The sequence below is a fragment of the Sparus aurata genome, chromosome 11 (assembly GCF_900880675.1).
Source record: "Sparus aurata chromosome 11, fSpaAur1.1, whole genome shotgun sequence".
Taxonomy (NCBI): domain Eukaryota; kingdom Metazoa; phylum Chordata; class Actinopteri; order Spariformes; family Sparidae; genus Sparus; species Sparus aurata.
The window spans coordinates 4,651,748-4,673,909 of record NC_044197.1 but is presented as its reverse complement, the minus strand read 5'-3'; the positions used below and the strand labels follow the sequence as shown (position 1 = coordinate 4,673,909).

At 42.2% G+C, this 22,162-nt stretch overlaps 1 protein-coding gene and 1 long non-coding RNA gene across 12 annotated transcripts in view; one reads left to right on the top strand and one right to left on the bottom strand.

Moving 5' to 3' along the window:
• The window catches only part of znf644b (zinc finger protein 644b), a 33,634-nt gene extending 28,663 nt beyond the window's left edge, over positions 1 to 4,971 (bottom strand). For 3 of the 7 annotated variants that reach the window (XR_003985941.1, XM_030433275.1, XM_030433272.1), the window contains exon 1: positions 4,778 to 4,970. The gene's annotated coding sequence lies outside the window, so the exon portion shown is untranslated. Of the gene's footprint in view, positions 1 to 4,695 lie in introns of all 7 variants that reach the window. The other 4 variants (XM_030433274.1, XM_030433273.1, XM_030433277.1 and 1 more) reach the window with 3 other exon arrangements.
• Positions 4,488 to 18,016, top strand: LOC115591341 (uncharacterized). Of its 5 annotated transcripts, XR_003985945.1 has the most exons (6): positions 4,488 to 4,812; positions 4,908 to 5,073; positions 7,392 to 7,470; positions 15,712 to 15,948; positions 16,900 to 17,004; positions 17,837 to 18,016. It is a non-coding gene; the product is annotated as an uncharacterized LOC115591341 (long non-coding RNA). The 5 variants fall into 5 exon arrangements; XR_003985943.1 differs by lacking the exon at positions 15,712 to 15,948 and having other exon boundaries at positions 4,492 to 4,812; XR_003985946.1 differs by lacking the exons at positions 15,712 to 15,948; positions 16,900 to 17,004; positions 17,837 to 18,016 and adding an exon at positions 8,509 to 8,717 and having other exon boundaries at positions 4,494 to 4,812.
• Positions 18,017 to 22,162: the final 4,146 nt, after the last annotated feature.

Sequence of the window (22,162 nt, the reverse complement as noted above, 5' to 3'; positions counted from 1 at the left end):
CTTGTAACAAACTAGTTCACTCCTGCTGGTCATATTGCCACAGTATGTACTATATGTTACAGCGTCAGTATGATTTGTCGGTAAAGCACAGGTAAGCATCACAAAGTTATCAGGGACATCCAATACCGCAGCCTGCTTATTCATTAACTTAAACCTCAATATGAGCATTTAAAATATTCAGCTGCCGCAGAGTTAAATATGTTAACAGTATGGAGGGAGCTGAAATGTTTTCACAACTAATTAATTTCTCCATCAACAAAAAGTAATCTGCAACAAAACAAATCTCTTATTACAATTTATAACAGCAAATTGGCATTCGGATAAAAACAAGCGTTCACTGATGCACTGTTGGCCTCCGGGAAATTGTGCCAGACGTCTTTTTTTTTACAATTTAGCACCGTAATGAAAATATTCTGTGATTGAAGCTCTAATGGGAACTGGCATTTATATTTTCATATCGTAAGAGTGAAAACTGCAAAAACTGAACGGCTCAATATGTTCGAAACAACTGTTAGTTATCAATTTCATGCAGATGATTTAATGAGTCGTAGAGTGATTCAGTTGATGTGAATCTGTGAAAACATGGCGCCCTTATTTCCTTCGCCTCGGATGTATTTTTCTGCAGACCTCAATGTTCTTGGTAGATCCACCTGATTACTAAAATATCTCTTCTCTGCAGCTGCTCCTCAGCTGAGTTGCTAATTCAGGCCAGTGTACTCCCATTTAAGTAGTCCCAGGTGTCTTCATTTATAGCTGTGTAAGCAGCCAGGCAGGCCAACAGAGAACACATAACTGTTTGCTATGCTGAGCATTCAGGGACTTCGAGCATCTTGGTTAAAATATTTGACCTTGTCAAGTGACATATAATCAATTTGTGGATAACGCGCCTCAACCATCTGATTTATTTAGTCGAGCAGTTGACTCCTTTACTCTCTGTGGTATACTAATGCAGTAAAACCTACACTAGGCTGTTAAGCTGCCACTGACTTCTTCCATGAAAGCTGTGAGCGCTCATCCTGAGACACCTGCAGGGAGTGATGGACTCACTTATGTAGGTCTACACTTTGATTTTTACAAAACCCCTATTTCTGAGATGATAACAACTACAATGTAAATAAACTCCCCCAGATCAGACCAAGGTTATGGCAGTTCTTCAACTGCAAAACTACTGAGTCAGCCACATAAAATAACAATTATATGTTCATTCACCGTCCAGAAAGTGTGCAATCTAGCAACCTCAAGAAAATGCCTACATTATTTGTGTTTTGTTGGATGTTCATAACATTTTCACAGGAAAGAAGTAAAATCTGAAGAAGCACAACCTAACGCACATCACAATTTCAAACTGACGCGGTTGTTTTGTTGTTGTTAATCCAGTTATAAATCTGTGGTATTTCCAAACTCATGTAATACTTATATATTATTATCAATATTTGAAAATTGACCAAAAAGGTGTGATTAGTACTTTTGTGATATTACATTATACGCTGCAGTTCAGAACCAATGCTTTGAGCACACTTCAAATACAATAGATATACAAAATAAGCTTCTCACCTTTTTCCAGAAATCAAGGTTGAACTAATTTCAAATGAAAAGGAATTTGTTTGAATAAATTTGATTGATTGCCGCCGGCCATTCACATGGACTGTCATTTGTTCATGGACATCTTGATATTGATTTGGGGATGTTGGCTAGACAACATACCGTTTGTCAATATTACTGACTTTGACTCACACTAGCATTACATTAGCTTTCTGGCCAATAACCGTACTAGTTTATCTCCCATTGCTAAGGCGTTTCTTGGGTTTGTCCTCTTTACTGGAGTAGTGAACAACATTTTTATTGCATAAGAATCTAATACGACTGTATTAACTGTTCCAGCTATTAGTCAAACCCTGAGGTGTTGCCAAGGAAACTGAGTTATTGCTTGTCAAAAATGTTTTATTTGGTCACAAATTAGTGGTCTTCTTTATTATTATTATTATACACCTGGGAGTAAGAAAGGCTCAGATGTAGTGTGTAAAGATTGTTTACTTGATATCCCATAGCTACAGTCCCATCCAGAACTATTGGAACAGCAAGGCTGTACACTCAAAACATTTGGCTCTGACACCAAAAGATGAATCTGACACAAGAGATCAGTGTGTCAGCTTCAATTTCCAGGTATTTACATCTAGATCTATTTAAAAAAAACTTGGAAGATGGCACCTTTAGTGACAACAACACGTAACTTTGCGTTCTTTGCAGCGCATGTGTGTCCTATTATATTGATTATTCAAAGAATAAATATCACTGAATGTCTATGCTCAGTTTCAGCTTTGGGTTTTGTCTTTGCAAACTGCATTTATAGTTTAAAAAAAAAAAGGTGTAACCGACATGAAGTACACAGAGTTGTCTATGGAAGAAATGCAAGCAATATATTGCAGCTGAGAGAAGATGGAAAATCAATCAGAGCCATTGCACAAACATTGGCCATAGCCAAGAAAGAAACCGCTGGTGTACTCAGCAACAGATGTCCAACTGGTAGACGAAGGAAAACATCAGCGGGTGACGACGAAACAATGTGAGAGCTGTAAAGACAAACCCGGAAACAACTGTCAGTGACATCACCAACGACCTCCAGGGGGCAGGAGTGAAGGTATCACAATCCACTAACTGTAAAGGTGCATTACACCATCATCTGTGTGTACATGCTGCACCTGTCAAGCCAATTTTATCCCATGTAAATATAGTGCAATATTAGTAAATAGGGAGTGATTTCAGACACTTTGTCCGGTTGATGAGAGTTAAACTTAGACATCAAGTTTACAGTAGAAACTTTAAAATGATTAAATACATATAAACAGTAGGTTTTATCTGAAAATGATCAATGTTACGATGAAATTCAATGTGCAATTTATTTCTACTGTTATTGTCACTCCGGACATCATTACTGACCGGTATAGTGTTGCACCACTGTACTGCAATTTCTATTAAATCTATAAAACTCATTGTGGGATTGATAGAAGAAAGTAGAAAGAAAGTATTGCACATGGCATGGACCCACGCTTGTTTGCTCTGTTGTGGGAATTAAGTATAATTTATGAAGGTAATTACGGTCCAATATTAGTAAATAGGGACTGATTTCAGACACTTAGTCAGGTTAATTAGAGTTAAACTTTGCTTTAGGCATTAAATAACTTGAAATTAATCGCTTTGCAATTTATTTCTACTGTTATTGTTACTCTAGACATCATTACTAACCGGTATAGTGTTGCACCACTGTACTAATTTCTTTTAAATCCATAAAACACATCTCATTGTGGGACTGTTAGAAGTACAAAGAAAATATTGCACATGCCATGGACACACGCTTTTCCCCTCTGTTGTGGGCATGTTTGAGGTCACTCATGTAGCAAATCTGGTCTAATATTAGTAAATGGGGAGTGATTTATAGTCAGGTTGATTAGAGTTAAACTTTGCTTTTGGCAATAAATAACTTTCATACAATTCTCTTCTCTCCAATAATCACTCTTCCTAATGAGACATTTAAAGTCAGAGAGAGATATTAAACTTCATAAATCAAGTTTACAGTAGAAACAATGCTTTAAAATGATTAAATGCATATAAACAGTAGGCATTATGCAACAAAATGACTCCGGACATCATTACCGGTTTAGTGTTGCAGCACTGTACTGTATTTTCTATTTAATCTATAAAACACCTTTCATTGTGGGATTGTTAGAGGTAGAAAGAAAATATTGTACATGCCAAGGACGCATGCTTTAAGGTCACTCATGTAGCAAATATGGTCCAATATTAGTAAATGGTGAGTGATTTCAGACAGTCAGGTTGATTAGAGTTAAACTTTGCTTTTGGCATTAAATAACTTCCATACAGGTCTCCTCTCTCTAATAATCACTGTTTCTTTTGACATTTAAAGTCAGAGAGAGATATTAAACTTCATAAATCAAGTTTACAGTAGAAACAATGCTTTAAAATGATTAATTGCATATAAACAGTAGGTATTATGCGACAAAATGACTCCGGACAACCTTTACTAACCGGTATAGTGTTGCAGCACTGTACTGTACTTTCGGTCTAATCTATAAAACACATTTCATTGTGGGATTGTTAGAGGTAGAAAGAAAATATTGTACATGCCACGGACGCATGCTTTAAGGTCACTCATGTAGCAAATATGGTCCAATATTAGTAAATGGTGAGTGATTTCAGACAGTCAGGTTGATTAGTTAAACTTTGCTTTTGGCATTAAATAACTTCCATACAAGTCTCCTCTCTCTGATAATCACTGTTTCTTATGAGACATTTAAAGTCAGAGAGAGATATTAAACTTCATAAATCAAGTTTACAGTAGAAACAATGCTTTAAAATGATTAAATGCATATAAACAGTAGTACATTATCACTGTAACACCGAACTTCTGCTCTGCTCTGCTCCCAGTGTTAACGGTTAACTAACGGCTCGTCCATCACAACAAACTGACCAACTGAAACAGTTAAGCTAGTTTTCAAACCGCCACCTTTAGCTTCGCCTGCGTTCACACCGACTATGCGGCAGTTAGCTGGAGCTGCACTGACCCACAAACACTGAACCGCCTCAGCAGAAGTCTCAGTGTCGGAACAGCAGCTGAGACACTTTAAGAGGTGAGCACTAGCCTCCCTCAGTCATCAGCCCACTGCGGTGTTTTCATACCTTCACGTCGCCGGCTAACGACACCACCGCACCTGAGCTGCTCCTCCACCGTGTCACCGTGAGGCTGTCTGTGAACACCTACCTCCTCCTCCTCTCGACGACCGCCCGTGTCCTCAAGTTTGTCATTGCACTTGACACCGTCGCCCTCTTCTTCTTCTTCTTCTTCTTCTACTTCACACTGTCGCCATTTTGCTTTTAAAAAATCATCGCAGGTTGAGCTCTGGTCCGGAGGAGAGAGAGTGGAGATGTACAGAGAAGTGAGCGTCACCCTGAAGTGCACACGGAGCCCTGAGGTCCAGTGTCGCCCCCCCGGTCCAGAACACACACACACACACACACACCTGGACCAGCCCACCTACAGAACTACAGTGAAGAACAGTTAAGTTGGAGGAAAAATATCACAGCACAACATTTATTTATTTATTTTAATGTGTGTGAACTAGGTGCATGATTTAAAGAGTGTTTAAATTCACCCCAAAAATGAAAAATTAAGTATTATTGTCAACAACTTATCAATAATAAGTTTTCCAGCAAAATAATAATTGCAGTAGATGGGGACTTTAAAAAAACTACTGGAAAGTAACATAAAATGATGTAATCCAAGTCCAAGTCCACAAGTCCAAAAATGTATCATAGATATTTTATTTACATCATCATGTGTGTTGGAACTTGTCGACCCAATGGACCTATAACTAATGGACACAGCCCTCCAGGCGCTTAACGCTAAAAACACCTGCCGGGGTTCTTCCACATGCTCACTTAGAGCCGGCTAACTTCCTCTTTAGCGCCCGGCTAACTTGAATGAGGTTAAAATAATTCAATTGTGAGGCTCCTCAAGACTTTCATAATGCAATTGGACTGAATAGTGCAAATTATGACAGTGAAACGAGTCATTTTGAAGGGATTGTGACGCTCAAAAAAGTGTATCCAACGTCTTACAGCCCCTTCTTCCACGATGTTAACAATGTTTGTCGTTTTTGGCCAAAGTGCATCAGGTTACGAGGTAATGACACATGTGGCTGTTGCTTCTACCCACATCAGACAGGGTGCACGCAAATGTTTCTTAGCCTAGCAGCTAGCCTACAGGGATTTTGTCTGTGGCTCAGGGGTAGAGCCAGCGTCTTGTTACCTGAAGACTGCTGGTTCAATTCCCCTGGTCTGCATGTCGAAGTCCTTTGTCAAGATACTGAACCCCAAACCTGCTCTTGATGTGCTGGTCAGCACCTTGCATGGCAGCAACTACCATCAGCGTCTGGTAAATGTAAATCTCTGGGCTTCTTGGATTACATCAAACGAGACATCTTTGTATGTTTCATGTTTTAAAACGAGTCCCCATCAACTTCAATTGTTGCTGTTGAGCTTCAGAAATGTTCTGACCGACTCGGAAACTTCACCTGACTGAATCAGCGTGGAGTGATTAGACAATAGATTTTTATTTTTGGGAGAACTTACCCTTTAAATCTGTAGTTGGCGAATAATTTATTGACCAGAAACACACACACACACACACGGCCTAATGAATGGTCATTTAAACAGTATATTTAATGTAATTTATCTATTATTTATTGAGCTTGGCCTATATATCACTGCAGTAAGGGAAGAGTCCTGTGGGTTAATTTAACAAACCACAGCAGCGTATTCACTCTGTAACTCAGACTGCGAGCAGGACGGGACCGACAGAGTTAAATCTGTCTTATGTGACCATGAGCTGAATATGAAAATGGTTGTAATGACAGTTTCACTGGGGGAAAATACTCTACTGTTGTATATTTAATGTTCAATTGCTCTTGTACCAGTAAAGCAGTGAGCTTTAACCCTCATTTAAATTGTAGAATAATGATGCAGAATGCATGCTGGGGATGCATTATTGATACTGTTGCATGTTTTTTCTCGCCCAAGTTGCTGTATTTCAATGATTCGACAGGAAAACCATCAGGCGTTTGAAACCTCATGAGTCAGGGGGAAGAAACCGTGTCATCAGCAATGTGTTTTACATCAGGTGTTATTTATTACACTGATTGCTCGTCTTTGTGCTGTTTTTTTTTCCTTTGCTGAAGGCCTATTTAACATGATTCCCAGCAAACTTTAACGTGATTAACTTAATTTCTGATCATAACAATGATGAACTAATGTGTGTTAATTCACCTTCTGGCCCTTCTAAGAAATCCAAACCGACTGAATCATGTTTATATGCAATTTTTTTTTAAATAAAAGATTAAACTGACGCCTAATGTAGTGAATTATATGTTAAGATAATCCAACTTAAAGGATAAGTTCACCAAAATAAGAAGTTCAGTCATTATCTACTCCAGTGGGAAGTGGGGAGAAGTTTCTTGGTCCAGAAAACATTTTTGGAGTTTCACAGTAAAACAACCTTGCAGCAGGTGACCAAACAACTCAGGTAGATGACAGCAACCGAAAAAACATCACAAAGTGGCTCCATACAGCTTGTCAGGCGTGATCCAAGTCTCTGGAAGCATTAAAAAAAATGTGTTACTTTCACCGTTTTCTTAAGCATAAATCATCACTTTAGCTGCTCAGCTAGCTCGACAGCACGTCGAAGGTTTAATGTCACCTTTTAAATCACTTTGGGATCACAGTGTTTATGTATAGAGGCATTATAAGCTTGTTGTTTTTCTTTTACAGTTGTTTTTTTTAACATTTTAAAACAAATCCCCATCTACTTCATTCTTTAGGAGGATGCTGCGACGGTGTTTTACTCCAGAAAAATGTTCTGCAGAAAGAAACTTCCCCTGACTCTTCATCAGCTTTGCGGTGAGTAGATAATGCCTGACTTTTAATTTTTGTGGTGAACTTGTCCTTTAATTCCACTTAAATGCTGCTACAGACTCAAACAAACCACGGTAATAAACCATAATGTACTTTTATCATGCACAACATCAGTCCCTTCTCGCTCAGCGTGTCAAGGAAGCCGTGGTCTGTGTGTGTGTTGATTGGAGTGGTAATTCTCATTTTCACACACACACACACACACACACACACACACACACATGAAATATTGATTGGATTAAGCAAACAACTAACAGATCTTTGGATGTACATTTTGCTCCAGTGACTGCTATTATCAACAAGAAGAAGTAGTCGTCTGCAGACAACTAAAAAAAAAAAAAAAAAAAAATCCCTCCAAATATGCTGAATATTTATAGAGTGGGCGAAAATATGACTTATTTATTTTCGCTAAATTATTAAATGTGTGGAATGCAGATCATTAATCATTAATATTGATATATTGAGAAACTGTACGACATAAATATTTGTGCATAAATATTTATCCACTCCACGCCAGTGTGTATTAACTCTAGGTTTAGCTCCTTATTCAGCGGAGATATGTTTCGTTTCAAAGCTATTTCCAAGTCACTTACTGTATTTGCGCTTGCCTCACTGATCTCAGCTTATCACCGCACCCACCTAGATGGCAGAAAACACAAAGCAGTTCCGAGGGAGTTGTGTTGTCTTTTTTTTTTGTGTGTGTGTGTGTGTGTGAGAGAGAGTGTGTGAGATATAAGGATTGACACAAGCCCTCTGTTTTCAGAGCATGAAGTAATTCTTTTAATGGCCTGCCAGCTGTGCACTCCAAAGTTTGATTTTGCTCTGCAGAATGAGAGCAAAAAAAAAAAAAATCCCGAACAATTTATTATGCTGTTTGTGCCTCGCTTCACTAGTTATCGTCTGCAATTTATTTCCTACCTTGGGGTACTGCGAGCCATTTTTCTCCATTTTTCAGTGGCTCACTTTTCTTTTTTTTTTTTTTGTCTTGATCCTGCACGCTGCTGACTAAACTCCTGCCTCCAGCCATGGTGTTGGAACATCACAGAAAACTACATCATTATACTGAAGCTAGTTAACAAAGAGAGGCAGAGGAACCGGTTTAAATCACAGGGCACAATGCTGCATGAGGAATTACTGACTTCACTGACTCAGATGCAGCCACTCGCGGCCCGTCCTCTCTCTTCTCTCCGCAGCTGCGCAGGTGAAACGGCTCGCTAATGAAGGCTGTTTCAAAAAAAAAAAAAACCCTCATTTTCAATTCAAGGTCGGCACCTGACCGCTCTGCGCTATTTGAAATTCAGTTTTTTCTATAATAAATCAAACCGTGGTCCAAACGTGAGTCCCATGTCTGCATCAGCTGCAGGTGATGACCTTTTTTCCAGACATTACTGACACCTGTGCGTTTCCTACCGTGGCATGTCATAATGTCTTTCTTGAATGGAACACATGATGTATCTTGGATTTAAAAGACGACATTAATGTTAATTTCTAAAGCAGCTGATCTCAAAAGCAAAGACTTCCGAGTCAGCAGAGGAGCTTTTAGCCCAGTGCTGCAACTAGAGCACAAGATGCAGCTGACGCACACGATTTAATGAGTGAAATCCTCAAATTCATTCTAAAACTGGAGCCGCGAAGCTGCAAAGAGGAAATAATCAGTGTGGAAATATGAGCAGTATCCATCGCTCGACGTGTTTAATAATCTACAGCAGCAGAGAAAAGTGGTCACATGAATGCAGCGAGTTAAAGTCCTGGATTTGAATTATTAAGTATCAAAAGTTGAATATGTATTATTCAGCAGAACAGCCTCTGATAATGTTGTGTAAATATATATCACATTGTTTGATGAAAACTTTCTAAAGTGAGTGAATTTCAACAAAGTGTGGGGTGACTGTGTTGTTGTAAAATCTGCAAAGTGAATGCAGTGTTGTAAAAAGAACCCAAAAGCAAAGATGAACTTTATTACTTCACCCATGCAAATAGTACTCGAGTAACTAGTTACTAAGGTCATCAAATAAATGTAGAGGATATTAAAAAAAATGTGGTGTAGTGGAAGTTTAAAGTAGCTGAAAATGAAAATGCTCAAGCAAAGTACGAGCGCCTCAAAATTGTTATTACGTGCAGCACTTGAGTAAATGTACTCGCTTCGTTCCATCACTGAGTAACTGTAACTGTCAAGTAAATGTGGTGAAGTCAAAATTACAATATTATCTTTGAGATACAGATAGAAGTATGAAGTAGCATAAAGTGGAACAAGACTTCGTTACATCCCACAACGTACTTACTTGAGACAGAAGATTTATACGAAACGCTTAACTTGTTACAACATAATGTGTTGAAAATATATAAACATGTGGCTTAATACATCAAACTCCACACATTTGCTGTGTCTCAGTTCAGGCTCTGCATCCTTCAGAGGAGCATTTGAAGGCCAATTACGTCACAACGCCGCGTCGAGGCTGTTCAAATTTGAAGGCTCCTCCAAATTCTCCTTCTTTTCCCTGTTTTTGGAGGATGCACCGCTGCTATCCTTCGAGGCCTCACATATCCCAAGATTCTTTGCGCGCCCGAAAAAGGAGAAAGAACGAGAGAAAATGGCGACATCGCGTGGCGTAGATCGCCCCTGTCGCGGGCCTGGGCGGCAGAAATCGCGACGTAAGGGTAAAACATGACGTGACGCAACCAGGAAATGCTCCAAAGGCTAGACTGTCACATTTAACAATGATTATGGAGGTCAACAAGGTCTCTCTGAAGGACTCGCCTTCGAAGACCGCAAAGGCCGAGTCCTTCGAAGGATGCAGACCCTGAATTGAGACACAGCAATAATCTCCAATCTGAAAAAACTGAATAACTACGATGGCTCAGATCTCCTAAAGAGCCGCAGTAGACAGGTTGACATATTCTCATTATACCCTCATCATAAAATCAGTGGCTTGCCCCTTTAAGTCACCTCCTGTAACCACTAGACCTGCACAAATACACCCCCACGATTAAGCTAATGACAACAGAATGATATTTAAATCACTCCTGTATCCCTGCAGTAGTCCAGGACGACCACAGGGTGGCAGACGGAGGCCTCCTGTGTCCACCCCTGCTATTCCTTTTGAAAATGAGCCTTATTAACTACCATTAAATCGCTGCTCACAAATTGTATTTTGATATGCAAAACGATTTTTAAACGCATATTATATGCTGTTTTAATCCTTAATATCAGTAAATATGGCATATTAGAGCTTTTAATATTCTTAAGAGATTATCAGGCACTCATTGGCTGTGTGCTCGTGCAGAGTTTCAGCATTATCAAATATTAATTCTTCTAAACTTGCTCTTTTAAGCGGACTTCTTTGATGTTGATGTAATTTTTTATTTTTTTTTTCATCGGCTAAGCAAGATCCGCCGTATCTTTTTTTTGGGGGGGGGGGTGGAAAGCAGCGGAGGCCATAATTCATTGATGAGCCACGGTGGAGCGCAGATACTCACACCCCACCCTTAATGCTTATGCAAGATCTTAAACAGTTCTGGATGTAGCGGCGGTGGTACGGCTAAGTAGGGGGCGAGGAAGAACTAAGCTGTGTGAACTCCGCGTTCATTTAAAATGCTTTCGCAAAATCGGCGAAGCCATTTAAATAAAAAAGTTGTGTAGACATCAGGACAGATTAGAAGACATCATCGCGGCTCCGCGCGCGCGAAAAAAACAGAAACCTTCTGCAGGCCTCAAATCCAAATCTGGCAACAGCGGAAGGTCAAAGTCATTAAATTCATTTTGTCATCACTGTGAAATAAACAAGCAGCGCCACTTTGATTCCAGTCATGTCTATTTGGCAGAGAGAGGAGAAGAAGAAGAAAAAAAACCACTCAGGAAGAATATTACAGAGGCAATTATAGCAAAACAGAAAGTTTAAGGTTATCATTATTAAATTATTCATTTTTGACAATGTTGGCCCTTGGAGTTTGGGAATTGATCTCTCTGTAAACACGTTGGAGCGAGCGAGATCGACACAAATTGCGAAGACGAAGCCATCTTTTGAGCTGCTCCGCGTTCTCCTTTCATGTCTTCGCCTCACTGTGGGGGCTGAGCATCTCGCTAATGAAAAAATGGGAAGACCTTGGGCGAGCAACACAGGCTGATTAGTTTTGTACACTGGAGACGAGAGCTGGACGCTTTGGAGTCTGAGCTGATATTTGTTTTTTGGTTTTTTTTGTGGTTTTTTTTTTTCTTCTTTTTTCGCAACATATCTGAGGAAGAGAAATAAAGGGAATGCTTAAAGTTTCACCGATGTGTTTGTTCTCTTCAAAGCCGAGAGAGAGAAATCTGCAGAGTTCGCGTCAGATGTTTGTGTGTGTCTGTGTGTGTGTGTGTGTGTGCGCGCTCATTATTTCAATAAGCCCCATTTTGCCTCTCGTGATTGCTATATAAAGAGAATAGTGGATGGACCCCGGCTCTGTTGTTAAGTTAATGCTTTTGTGCAATAAAAAAAAAAAAATGAAACAAAACATAAATAACAGATGCTGGTTCGGGTATCAGTGAGGTCACTGTGGGACCCTCCCCGTCCGCCTTGTTATCCCGGACCCCTGCCCGAGCTAGTAATCACACAAGACAAACAAAGGCCCCCTTCTCCAAAGTTTGTCACTAATGGGATAATTGATTGACAGACTTTGAGCTTTTCTCGTGCAGCTGGATTACTTTCGGTTGCACTTGCGCGCCGCAACACTTTCAATTTAATTGAGAAACACTGGGGGTGTGAGGGGGGGGGCCACGCTGCCATAGGGGAAATCAAGCGATGGGACTCTTTTAATGATTCCCCCCCCCCCCTCCTGCCTGAAAGTTAGATCCACAGTGACCCCGAGTCTCTCCGCACTCTGATCTCACAACGACAGTACACTGCGAGTTCTTCATAGTCATCTTTTTTTTTTTTTTTCCTCCTTCTGTGAAATCACATCCCAGTTGGATATGTGTGTTGGCATCCAGCCGGCTGCTTCATGTCAATTTCAGTATCGCAGATTAATTCTTTTGTTTCTCAGACAGCGCTGGCTGGCTGGCTGGCTGGCTGGCTGGCTGGCTGGCTGGCTGGTTGGTGCAGGACTCTTCACTTGGTTTTTTTTGTTGTGTTTTTTTCAACAGGAGCGTGGCAGCATACGATGTACTTTTCAGTTACTCCCCAACACTTTGGCACAAAGAGGCGCGCGCGACGAGCCAAGCAGCTTCCTGTACATCAGCTGCTGCAATAAATGTGCCACAGTTTCTCGGGTCCGTGCTGCGCTGCCGTGGAATGCAGACTTTGGCTGCGGGGTCGGCAGTCTGCACTCCTCCACGCACTCATCCCCTCTCTCCGCTGCAGAAGTGTCTGTCTGCGCTGGAGAGGTTCAGTCAAGTTCAGATGCATCTCAAAGTATACTGCACCATTTCTGCCTTTTTTCTTTTTTTTTTTTTTCTTTAATGCATTTCAGTGGAGAGGGGCTCAGTACGCTGCGTGCATGAGTTCAAAGAATATAAACACTTTGAAGGAAGAACTGCCTCATTTGCCGTTTTTTTTTTTTTTTTTCTGAGTGAATCCTGGCAGATGAGATGTTGTACTTGACCAGCCATTATTTGTTTAAAGTTTTAAATTGTTTTGGCTAGAAGTTCTTCTCTTACACATCTGTGATGCACACAGCAGCTGGTGCGGTAAAAAGAGAAAAGAAAGGCAGGTGTGTGTGTGTGTGTGTGTGTAAGACATCCAGAAAAAACAGTCGAGCCGAATATAACCAAATGATATAATGATATTATGAAATCGGAGATGAAGCCACTTCTGTGTTTAGGTGAATGGTTTTCCAAGCTGCAGCAACGAAAAAGTTCAAGGTTGGAGCTTCATTTAATTCTTTATTCTGCCACACAGGGATGTAAAACGAAATTCAAGTTGCGGTCCCTTTATGCAACAGGAGAAAATCTTGTTTTTATGGTGGAGTGCTGAGGACGAGTTCAAGAGAGAAGAAGCTGCTCTGTAGTCTGGTTGTACGGCAGCGGATACTTCTGTATCTCTTGTCAGATGGCAGCAGGGTGAGCAGACAGCGGCTGCTGGGCTGGGTGTTGTTGTTTTAGTATCTCACGTCACCGATGTCACTGATCCTCTGTAAATGGTACCAGTGAAGTTCTGGGGCCTTTAGTCATTAGAGCCTCCGTGTCCTGGGCCGTGCACGAAACATGCCAGTTTGCAACGTTTGTAGTCAGGTTGTTTTCTATTGCAGGATGCATGATTTCATATCATCACTTTAGCTGTTTCTACTGACACTTTCATTCCCCCCGACTCCTTTTCTTGGGTATTATCAAAAGAAAGAAAAGAGTTACAAGAGTTGTTTTTCAGGTACGACGATGATAGAAACAGGTAATACGCACGAGGTGTAGAAGTACTTAATTACATGAAGCCAAATAACTGTAATTAAGGCATTTATTTGGGGTACTGAGCAGAATAGTGCAGGTGTTGGGAGTCATTCAGAGAAACAGATTCGACTTGATTGTTGTGTGAGCCGGGTGAAACTGAAAGTGGGGTTCTTTTTGTCTTCCTGTCTCGTCTGCGAGGGTGTGAGAAGTGTACTTGTTCACTAAAATGTCCTCCATTTATCCTGATTTCTCTTGGTTTGATGATTATGCAAAACGTAAGCCGTGCTTCAGGAAGGGAACCTCTGTTGTAGCAGATTATGTTTGCCAAGACGGAATATCTTCTTTGACACCGTGCTGCAAAATAATCCGTCATTTTGAAATGTAACGATTGACCGCTGCAAACTGAACACCAGGCGACTTGTAAACCATCGAGGGTCGGGTTCTTTGTGTGCAGGACATGAAAATAAAAGAAAACAAGTCAGTCGCATGATAATCATCTACGCCTGCTTTGTTATCCCCTTGTCTTACATTTCTTCTTAAACACATATAATTCAAGAGATGTTGATTATGCTCCCTCTGACTGTGCATGGTTTACCACTGAAATGTGCAGTTGAGGCATTCTCCATCCTCCTGCTGTGGACTCCAATGTCAGTTTACCTCCACTAGGGGGTGCTGCAGATGAGCAGATCGGTCTCAGTGGCTTCTCCGCGCTGCTCTAACATTTAACGGTTACCTGAGCAATAAGATAAATAAGCAAATGGAGCAAATCGTGGCACCATGTAATTCTTTGCCTTTGATGATGCTGCATTAACTGTGTATACTACTCTCTTAATCTCCGTGCACGCTTGCATCAGTGGATCTGGTGTGCGGGTCTGTTGCTTCAGCGTACGCATGCATGAACATATGTATGCTTTGTGGCGCACGGTTTGTGCATCTGGTAGGCATATGTGTGTGTGTGTGTGTGTGTGTGTGTGTGCAGCTACAGAGAACTGGGTCGGTGCCAGTGTGTGTGCAGCGCACCTGAATTTTGTATTGATGATACTGTTGTATAATGTGATGCTGTGCGTGTGTGTGCGTGTGTCTGTGTGTGTGTGTGTGTGTGTGTGTGTGTGTGTGTGTGTGTGTGTGTGTGTGTGTGTGTGTGTGTGAGTGTGTGTGTGTTGGCGTTATCTCATCTCACAGTTTGTCCCGACGGAGCTGAAAATGAGCTCATTGTTACACTTTCACCCCCCCGACAGTCTCTCTTTATCTCCCGGACACCCTGACACATGTATACACACTCGCAGCGCTGGTCTCAGCTTACTCTGACAAAGTCTCCACGACAAAGTCTGACTTACACTCCACTCATCACCTTTTATTAGGAGTGGATTTGGACCGGCAGCCTCCCGGGACAGCTTGGCTGCCCTTCCCTTCCATCCGTTTCTGCGTTTCGCTCTTTGTCTGCAGCCTCCGTCCCTCCTCATCCCAGATATTATGCAGGGGTGAGCTCAGCCTAATATTGCGCAACGTCCTCTCTGCTGGTTCCCATCCAACACAAACCTTTTTTCTGCCTCTACAGAGTGTTACCACGGGCCCCGCGGCAGTGCCAATGAACACACTCAGGCAGCAGCAGAAACTACACTTTGTGCCATCTGTAATCCCGGGGAGGTTTCTCTAAGCAAACAAGGACAAGTGGTGGCTTCAGTGCCCCCTCGTAATGAACAGATTTAAATGATCAATAAACAGGAATTATGTTTGTTTGCGTTGGAACCTGAGCCGTGCTCCTCCCCGACCTTTCATTAAGCTGTTGAATAGTGATCACCAGCTCTGGTCTTATTAAGAGTTATTAGATCATTGGACGTGTTGAATGATGCCACTCCTCTCTTTTGGAGGGGTACCAAGCACAACTGGCTGATGGAAACGCTGGTAGTGAGCCAGGACTCGGTGGAAGGACTCCATCTCCCAGCTGGCCTCTGGAGCAGCAGGAGGAAGGTGCACGAAAGAAACTGTAGATGTGTAACCACCACCTGGGCACGGAGAGGCAACATATTCAAATAAAAACCAGAAGTCTGCAGAGGAACTTCAATGCTCCGTGACATCTTGTGCTAATGTCCATGAGTAGCCTTGAGGTGATCTACTTTTTTTGGGGCGTCCCAGTTATGTGTTGCAGATGTAAACATCTTGCCGAAACCACGATGGGCCACTGTGGCACGTAAACACCAAATCTAATTTTCTGATTATTCTTTGTATGTATGAAACATATTTACTGAGATGGGCTGAAATCAACACACAGCTGCACACCAGTAATCAAAAAGATGTATACAGGGAACTGAAAAACTAGGTTTTTAGGGTTTCCGTCGTTGACATCGTATCAGAAATGAAATCAAAACCAGGATAAGTTTCAAACAAGCGAGATACAAGTCTGCACGAACACATTTCCAAGACTCTGGAATTCTTCTGGAGCAGCATTTGGTGTTTTGATGACGGCGGTGCAGAGAAATGTTAAAAATGTTGCTTCAGAATCTCCTTACGCATGTCGAACTGTCCAGTCAGAGACTGTGCATATCGAGAAACCAAGTCCATTCAGGCCTGTTTGTCAGTTAACACTGTCAGTGCTCAACAAAGTGAACCCTGCAGCTTCTTTATGCGAGGCTACACATGTATCAGAACAGGCTAATAAAATATGACAATGTGAAGGCTACAGTGGTTTACAACCCAACAAAATGTGGCAATCAAAATTGTTTGCAGTTTTTGGGAAGATTAGTGTCTGTATTTGAGACCGAGGTCGACCAAAAGTTGACTGGTGGCAGTTTTCAGCGATTGCGAGCCAGCTAGCAGCCCAGTGGCCCAGACATAGTGTTAGCAGTGAATGTCTCTGCAAACCTCAGATACCTCCAAGGTTGACGTCTGTGCCAATGTGGCATATCATGTTGCTGACTTTCTCATCAAGAGGTGGAGAGCATGGTGGTGTCTGACAAGCCAAAAAAGGCCTCCAAACGGCCGACCACAGTTTGACTCCGTATGGTGATTTTCCGGCTGTTTTTGTGGCAACCGAAGCCCGCTTTTTCTTTTTTTCACAGAAAGGCGGACCACCTCAAGCAGTTTTTATGGCAACAAAACCAGGTGTTTTTCGGGAAACCTGGGGACATTTCCAGCCATTTAAGTGGCCACAAATCAGGAAACAGGTAGGACGTTTCAAGCCAAACTATGATGTTTTCCTCTCAACCTAAACTAGTGTTTTTTTGTGCATAAATCTATGCAAACCATAAGCACAGTGTTGTGAGGGGAGAGAAGTTTATTCAGCCTAAACAAACTGCAAAGTAGCAACGTAAAAACACGTTAGGTTTAAACTTATCTGCGGTTTTGCAAAAACAAAAGAAACAGCAGCACAGAGCAGCTAATGTTAGCTTAGCTATGATAGCATCCCGGACCAGCTTCCTACAGCGGACAGACACCACACAGAGGAAATGTCCTAGCTTTATTTATGTGCGCTCATTATTTTGCCAAGAAAGAGGGCCAAGACCTGTTTTCCAGGCCTTTATTGGTAGCTTCATAAGCTCGTTATCGCTAATACACATTGTTCAGGCCCAGTTCAGTAAAACACTTTTGCTCGATTGTGGTTTTGATTTTTTGGAAAGGGCACATTGGAAGTAGGAAAGGCGTCATTTCCTCTCATTCGTCTCCATGTTTTTTTGGATAATTCAGTGGTTAGATGAAGGCTGATCACTAGACATCCACAGCGACCGTTTTGGCCCAAACACAATGCACGCAGCGTCTGCAGCGTTCATGTGGGGATGAATTATTCCTCTCCGTCCCGACTCGAGGCAGGAGTTTCCCCCCGGGAGTCCCTTCCTCCCCACATCTGGATCCCTGAGCCTTTTTTTTTTTTTGGTTCCTGTCCTTGCACCAGGGTTATTAGCATTAATCTGCGATGCAACATCTGTGAGTCTCCTTTTTATTTCTCCTTCTTTTTTTTTTCTCTCTGTGATTTGGTGTCTGCTCACTGGGCTTACACAGGGCAGCCAAGTCTCTCCAGGTCCCAGATGTTTCGCTCTGCTCTGTGGGGAAGAGCAGGTGGCCGCCGGACAACAGGTGATCGCGGCTTCCAGGAGAGGAGCCGTCTGGGAGGACGCCAGAAATTGTTTCAGAGCCGTGAAAGACGCCACATTCACAAAAATGAAAACATATACCCAAAAAATACTTTCGCAGTGATTTTCTTTGGATGTCAGTCTGTTCATATCACTTCATCTTCTCCCAGTTAGGCGAGTAATAAAAACAGCACACCTTTGTTTAGTTCTCCGCAGCTCATGGAGCTCATTAAAATGATTTGTCCCTCTCCCAAGCCAGTTCCTGTTTACTGGGCTGAACGCGAGGACACATGTGACAGTAGTCTGTCTGTGGAACCGAAGGCAGCTGATGTAATTTCCTTTACTTAACACCCTTAAAGTCACATGAGCTAAAATGGCCTCAACCTGGAAACATCTGGCTCAGATAAGATGGCCTCCACATGCACATTCGAATCGCCGCAACACAAAGAAACTCGACAACAACGGCAACAGTTTACTGCGTGACAGGATTAATTCCCTGCATGGATCGTCACAGAGTCAACATTTTGAACAGCTATAAAAACTTAAAGAGTTTGATAAGGCGGCCTGCTGCTCGCTCCGTGCAAAGATTGCGTCTAAAATGTGAACCAGGCCGAGGGAAAACGTGTGTGGGAGAGACTGCCAGCAGACTAATTGTCAGTTGTGGCTTATCTAATGGTCTAAATATGCTTTATAAGAGCAGGGGGAGCGTTCTGTGTGTGCGCCGCGGGTTTGATCACAACACAGCCCCGCGTCTTAATGATTAACCACGTGATTACGTTTACCCATGGGAACGGAGATTCGGTGCGGCCCGGCTACCACACGAGCCGCGCGCTGGCGTCATTAACCGTGCAGTTTATAGCAAAGAGGGTCCCTATCCGCTTTGAGGCCGCCATAGGCACGCGGTCTGCGTTTTAACACAACACACTACATTTCCTTGGCACCGCAGTCAGTGTGTCAGATGCTGCAATCAGGCCCACAATCTGTGATGCAGACTGGCGCTAAACTGGCATAATGTGACGCTGAATCCCGTAAAATAGTCGCGAATATATCTTATCAGTATCAAAGTCTCACTGAAATATATCAACTAAAGCCTGTTTATTCCAGAATCTGACCTCCCTCTGCAGATAATATCTTGGCACTGTTTTTCTTTTCTTAGTTCAGTACCTGGCAGGCATGTAAATAACACAGAGCGCTGGCACAAATAAGGATGGTTATCCCCCCCCACAAAAACTCACTATTCATCTCAGCAGATTTAAGACCTTGGGGTGAGTTATAAGAGGTGGGCATGTTACTCTAATTATGTACAGTATGCACATCAAAAAGCTGTGTAAAGAAAGAAAGTTTAAGGGGATACTGACTTTTCAGGGCTAACAACAAAGCGTCAGATCACTCAAAGTTCATAGTTCACGTGGATTAGAAGGAATATGCAGGACAGATGCTGAATGTTTGATAGTGTCCATGAAAGAGACTTTGCATCTGTGAGTGACTGACCACTGAAGTCTGTGGATCAACAGCAGAGCCAGAGATGAAGAGCAGGACTGATGCGTCCTGCAGGGCACCGACGGAGCTCTTGAAGGACCGCAGAGACCCCGACGGGATCGCAGAGAACCTGTCAAATCAAAGTGGACTGCCCCACGTCCCCGGTGACATGGACAACACAGCCCACAGTTCCCCCCCGCTCGCAGCCCTGCGAGTTGCCTCAAAGGGCCGCTTTGAATTCTGCAGTTCATATCGTGCATACTGTACATGAATCTGGAGGCCCACGTTAATCAGGAGGTCACACAGAGGGCCAGGCTGATGTTTTAGTTTGTATTCGGGAAAATCCTAAGCTTTTTTTTTGTTTTTTTACAGAAATCAAATACAATCAGGGAAAACCTCCAAAAAAAAGGATTCTTTTAAGGATTTTTTTCCTAATTTGTGTGAATTCTGTCAAATCTGTTAACACGACATCTTTGACATCTTACAAATCTCTTAGTAAAGTAAACCGGTCATGCTTTTTGTTTTTTCTTTTCCTTCTGCATTTTATTTATGTTCTTACATGCAAAAGAAACATTAGTGGTCCCGCCTTTAATTCTGTGACATCACACTACATCACAATGTCACACAGTTGCATAACTTGCGTCTAACAGCTAGTTTGTCACGTAGCTGCTCTGTTGTTGTTAGCAGTGCTGGGTCAGGCATTTGTCGGCCGACCAATCAGAGGATACTGATTTTGGAAGGGGTGTGTCTTAAAGAGACAGGAGCTAAAAGAGGGGGAATACGGAGCTGCAGCACTGGACAGGATGAGAAAACTTTTTTATTCTTATTAACATGAAAGCAGAGGGACACAGTTTGGAGAGTGTATAACATTATTTTGTTGTGCAAAGGAAATAAGAATGAAACAATGGCGAAATAAAAAAAAAAACACATTGTGGTTTTTTAACATCATCAGTAACGACCGGCTCTTACAACTTACATCTGACAGAAACACGGCTTTTCTTGCACATTGATAATGGAGGTAATCATTCAATAACAAGCCACTTTAAACACAATCACATCATTCATCAGTCATTCGTACAAATAGCCTTTTGTAAGTCTTTCATGTACAAAACGTAGAGGTCTGATCCAAGATTTGCAAACTGCAGCTCGTACAGATGCAGGAGCTGGAGCGCCAACAACAACAGGAAGAAGGGAACATATCACTTCGGCGCTCGCCTCCCCACACCGGCTGCCTGAGCGCCTATCACGCTGCGCTCCAGCTCGAGACTATTAACAGTTTCACTTACTGAACAATGAAAAGTGAAGGTTTAATCTCTCAGATAAAGGGAAACTCCTCCAACTTTACACATCCGAGTGCACTGCTGCATGTGTGAAAATACAGCGGTAGTGTGAAAACTTTTGTGGTTCCAGAGCAAGCTGCATGCAATCTCTTAAATCAACCTCAAGTCGTGTCACTCAGTGGCTAAGGTGCATTGTGGGTAAACAGGTGGAAGCTTTTGAGAAGCAATGCTCAGTACACAGATACAGCAGAAACACAGCGCAGCTTTTTTTTAATTCGTGCATTCTTATTCTTTTTTTGAAACCTGGCAACTACTTTACCCACAATGCAACTTTAAATCAGATTAAATGCAACTTCCTCCAGAGCCACAAAGGTTTTTTTTTGTGTTACTTTTCCCTTTACGAACCTCATCTTTTACCCGATTATTGTTTCTGCTGCTGATTCTGACCTGATCTTGTTTTAGTAGCCCTTTTTTAGATAGAAAAGGTGGCACATTTGCTGCAAGGTAAAGGCTGAAATCTGCCGCCTTGTCTATCTAAAACGGAGGTGTAAACACATGACGTAACGTGAAGCTCGAAGTTGGGTGTGAACAGTGACAACGAATTTTTCTTCAAAATAAGAGCTTTACATTGCACCCCCTTGGAGTTTAGAACTGGGTTCTTAGCGGGGGGCTTTTAATTTGAAAGGAGCGACCGTTAGTAGCTCGCCGCTACAACAAACAAGCGGACAAAGAAGACAGCTACAGAGACCGAGGAGACGCTAGCATCTCCTGGATCTCAGCGGCTGTCCAGTTGCTCATCTTGACGTCCGCGGATGAAGTGATGGACTGACTGCTGTGATCAGCTGTTTCCTGGATTTAAAACTCCCCGGCCGTGGGTCGCACAACAGTGCAGGTCATCGACATCTCGGATTTACATAGCAATGGAGGTGGAAATAAGTGTACCCTCCATGGCATCAAATTGGCGGACCAAAACAGACCCCCAATTTACCGCCTTCTGTCTAAATGTGCCTTCAAAAAGGACGGCCGATTGGTGGCTTATTGCCCAGTATAAAAACGGCTATCGTCTGTGTCCTTTTATTGTTTTTAGTTGAAGGCATGTCTTTTCATGTCTTTATCCTACTTTTTAACTTTTAAGAGCCCTACTGATCGCTCAGTCTGCTCTGATTGGTCAACTCACACATGCTCACTGCTCATAGGCATAAATTATGGAAATGGAAACATGGTGACTGATTGACTACTGACGAGTCATTTCAGGCACTTCAGGTGCAGTGTTTTCTGTAGGAGAGAGGAGCTCCCGTGAGCACAGGCTTTGGGCCAGGTGGCATTAGAATAAAAAGCCTGCCTCACCCTCGCCGTTTCAACCCCAGCAGAGGAACATTTGAAAAAAAACTAGATTTGCTGCTGCTGGTTTGCTTCCAATGTCATGCACTGTAAAGGAGAAATCATGAATCATTCTGAAAAACTCCAAAGTCAGCAGGAGTTAAAATCCTTCATGT